This window comes from Saccopteryx bilineata, chromosome 2 (assembly GCF_036850765.1).
Source record: "Saccopteryx bilineata isolate mSacBil1 chromosome 2, mSacBil1_pri_phased_curated, whole genome shotgun sequence".
Classification (NCBI taxonomy): domain Eukaryota; kingdom Metazoa; phylum Chordata; class Mammalia; order Chiroptera; family Emballonuridae; genus Saccopteryx; species Saccopteryx bilineata.
The window spans coordinates 364389858-364394359 of NC_089491.1; the positions used below are offsets into that span (position 1 = coordinate 364389858).

General features: G+C 42.6%; 1 non-coding gene across 1 annotated transcript; it reads right to left on the reverse strand.

Moving 5' to 3' along the window:
• Nucleotides 1–2480: 2480 nt before the first annotated feature.
• Nucleotides 2481–2696, reverse strand: LOC136327755 (small nucleolar RNA U3). The gene has a single exon (XR_010729876.1). It is a non-coding gene; the product is annotated as a small nucleolar RNA U3 (small nucleolar RNA).
• Nucleotides 2697–4502: the final 1806 nt, after the last annotated feature.

Consider the following 4502-nt stretch of genomic DNA (forward strand, 5'->3'; position numbering starts at 1 on the left):
AGCATAAAATTATTATTTTCAAAAAAGTACTTCCCTTCTCTTTGCTGATTGATATCTCAGCACCACTTCTGATTCCTAAGTTCTTTATTTACCCTAAGCTCTTTATCAGGAGGGGTTTCCAAGCAAACACAATTGTCTTCCTAATAACATTTCTAGTGTCAACTAAGATAGTACAGTTTCCTCTGTCTTCCTTAAGGTGTAGATTATTTTACTTAATTTGTGCAATAAGTCATGCAGCGAGTATTATTACTCTTAATTTCTGATTTGGAAATTGAGTCTCATGGTAGTTAAGTATTGCACAATAGTAAGCAGCAGAGACAGAATTCAAATCCAGAGTTTTACTCAAACCCATGCTCTTAACTATAGTGTTAACTTACCTTCCTTTTCTTTTGAGAGGGGTTGTACTCTTAGATCAGTATTTAACCTCCTTATTTTACAAGTCAGGTTTCCCTGACAATCATACTATAAGTTAATCACTCATCCTATCCATCAATTGATTAATTGACCATTGATTGAACATACTACCCTGTGTGCTGGCTGTGTACTAGGTATTGGAGTTCCAGAAGAACGTGAGATATGATTCTGCCTTCACAAGACTTTAGCCTGGTAGGGAGACAAGAAGAACAATTTCAATTGTTCTAGCCATAAAAAGGTGGAAACAAGGGACAATGGGGAGCTATGGAGGGAGGGGTCATCTACACCGTAGGCTCCAGAAAAAAGCTTTATGGAGGAAGAAGAGCGTGGTTTGAATCTTTAAGAATGAATATGCATTTTCTAGAAGGAATCAGAAATAGAGATAGGGTACTGTAGGCCAAGAAACCAGCAGGAGCAAAGGCATGGGGGTGTGAAAGAACACCCAGGAGGTGTCAGTACCATGGCCTGAAGGGAACACAAGTGTCTATGGGAGGGTTATGGGAGGTGAAATCAGAGTCACACCAGGGTCAGATCATGGGAGACCTTGTGGGCCATTTATCCTGTAGGTGATGATGAAGGGGCAAGGATGAGTTTTAAGGATGGGAGTGACATGGTTGGGTTTGTGGGTGTGGCTGCTGCAAGAAGAAGGACTAAAGGGGCAAGTCTTAAATTTGTCAGTACTGACAAGCACAGCCTCACTGGTACTGGCTGCAGGTAAGCCTGGAGTTGCTTGTGATCATCTGGAAGTCCAACTGTAGCAACAAAAAATGAGGTAAGTACAGACCGGAAAGCAGAGCTGAGAGATGGAGAGTGACAAAGTTCTCCAGAGACATCATTTGAGCTTATGATTCCAGATGTGCCTGAAGCTATCTCTAACCCCATCTCACCCCATCCTTCCAAGTTATAAAAGTCAACATAAGCTAGTTTGAGTTGGGTTTCTGTTCAAGTTATTGAAACCCTGTGCCTCTGTTTCTTCCCCTATAAATCAGTCCTACCTTATAGGACTGTCATAAGAATTAAACGAGCTTTTATTCAAATAGATACAAACATACCCAGTGCATAGTACATAGAAAGCACTCAGTAAAAGTTAGTTATTATGATAATAATTATCATCATCGTCACTATCATATCATTAGATTCTTGGGCTGAGCCCAAAGCCATCAATCTGAGCCTATACTCCCTGTCACTAGAAGAGGAACAGCTGTACTTCCATCAGTTTATTCTCCAAAGGCTCAGGATTTGGCAGTGGTTGGTAGAGCATTTTAATGTGGCTAAGTGTTTTCATTTCTGTCATTTTGTTGTACCTGCTCCCTGAGGCAGCTGAAGCATAGAAATCCCTGAGAGAAAGAAAAAATATATAAAATAAGAAGCTGTGATGAAGCCCTCCTTCTTATTGTCTAAGTTCAAGCTGTTTTCTAGGTTGTCATTTGATAAGCAGGCGAAGGAATGGAACCCAGTGAATCAAAGCACAGGTACAGCCCCTGGAGGTGGCAGATCGCATAGGCTGGGGTCAGCAGGTGATAGGGATGGCAGACAGCAGCCAGGGCAACAATGCATTCTGGAAGCAGTAGGGTTTTTTTTGTTTTTGTTTTTTATTTTTCTGAAGTTGGAAACGGGAAGGCAGTCAGACAGACTCCCACTGCGCCCGACTGGGATCCATCCGGCATGCCCACCAGGGGGCGATGCTCTGCCCATCTGGGGCGTTGCTCTGTTGCAACCAAGGCCATTCTAGTGCCTGAGGCAGAGGCCATGGAACCATCCTCAGCGCCCAGGCCAACTTTGCTCCACTGGAGCCTTGGCTGTAGGAGGGGAAGAGAGAGACAGAGAGGAAGGAGAGGGGTAGGGATGGAGAAGCAGATGGGCGCTTCTCCTGTGTGCCCTGGCCGGGAATCGAACCTGGGACTCCTGCACACCAGGCCGACGCTCTACCACTGAGTCAACCGGCCAGGGCCTGGAAGCAGTAGTTTTGAAATTTATATAATAGCATGAAGATCACTCATCAATTAGAGCCACAGATATTCATAAGTCAGCTTTGAAAACTCTAAAGTTATTTATTTATTTTTTTAACCACTCAGAAAGTGTTACCTCACTCTTATTCTCTGAAAAGAGAAAAGAACAATCATCAATGGCAAATGACAGTTGCTGAAGCAATACCAAGAGCTAGCTAGCTTCACGCTCAGGAGAAAACATTGTACTTCTCCTTGTGGTTTCAGATGCTCTACATGTTTAGAGGAACTTCTCTAGTAATGCACTATAGAAATGATTCCTGAAAGTATAGTCTTTAAAAGATTATTTTTAACTACACAAACCAGATAGCTGGGCTGGCTCCCCTAGCAGCTCTGTCAATCTCAGCAAATCTGAGTTAGAGTCACAGAAGGTGACAGCAAGGGAAATAATGGGCCAGAGCAGCATTTCTCTTGGGTGTGCAACAGTTAATGAAAAACCTTTAAACTAGACTGACCCCCTTATGGATCACACCAGCATGGCAAATAAGGAGCTCCTTTCTGCTAGCAGTGTTTGTCCAGACCTCCAACCTGGTCCTGCTTTTGACTGATGAAAGAATCTTTTGAGTTCTTGACCCATTGATTTTATCCCTTGCTTTTTCAGCCTACTCTTTTATTGGAATTTAAAGATGACCTTTAGCACCTATACTTTGACTTTTGTTGGTCTCAAGTGTTAACCTGCATCTCAGTCAGTCTGCTTTGTATAACACCCTACCTGACTGGAACCTGATCACTAGTCACTCAAGGAGAGAGGATTACACAAGGGCATGAACACCAGCAGATGGGAATCATCAAAGCCACCTTGAAGGTATACTAGACAGAATTAGTGGGATTAATTCTTTACCACCACCAGCCTCCCCAAAACCAAATACATTAATTTTCTGTCTCTCTTCATGAAACTTAATTTTTTTCTCTAGACAATAGCTTTTATCATCTCTCTTTCTTGACTTTTGGAGTTCTCTACCAACAAGATAGTATAATAGTTGACACCTATCATTTGCTTACTCCCTTCTAAATGCTGGGTCAGACACCTCACAAACTTGAAAGACACAGAAACTGAGGCTTAGAGAAGTAAAGAAACTTTCCCAAGATCACATAGCTCATAAAAAGCAGAAGCATGATTCACAGTCAAAACCATCTGCCTCTAGACCTTGTTCATGGAAGCATTGAAACAGTGTGTTGAAATGTATGATCCATAGACTACTTGCATCAGATCACCTAAGGCATTTGTTAAAATTCAGATGCTAGATCTTCAGCCAGCTCTATGAACTAGAATCTCTGGGGAAGAGGAGGGAATAAGAGTAGGGAAGCTGTCCGGTACTGCATTGGTGGGAAAGGGGACAAGGGTCAGGAAAGACCTGTGCATGATCAGCATAAGTGATAGAATAGCACTTCTGAAATTAGGTCATAAACACACTGTGACTTACCCATTGGTAGTGCTCTTTCTCTTGGGTCACTTGAGTTGGGGGAAGCTGACATGCGAGCAGCCCTATGGAAAGGCCCATGTGTCATGGGGAAGAACTAAGGTCCTTAGTCCAACACCTCATGAAAAACGGAAGCCTGCCAACAGCCATGTAAAAGAGCTTGGAATTAGATTCTTCGGTTGTAGTCAAACCTTCAAATGAGACCACATCCTTGGCCAATGGTTTAAATACAACTTCATGACAGAATTTGAACCGGAGGCACCCAGCTATGTCACATTCAGACTACTGATCTATAGAAACTGTGAGATAATAAGTGTTTTTGTTTTAAACTGCTAAACTGTAGAGTACTTTGTTATATAGAAAGATAATAATATCAATACATCTTTACTATCTGAACTCTTGATTTAGTTTCCTTCTGCCTTGGGGCTTCTCCAGGGGCCCACTCAACCTGGTGATGATAATTAATGGGAGACTGAAATGCATAGAGGGCACTCATGTTGCAGGAAATTGCCCCAAGCAGCAGAAAGTAATTCCATGATGATCTCATCTCTCAGAGAAGGTCTGTGGAGGAACACAGAGGCTGGGAATGAAGGCTTCTCTGTGGTATAAGTCCAGCCGGGCTGGCTAAACCCTAGTACCAAGCTTGGGCTAAAAGTATAAA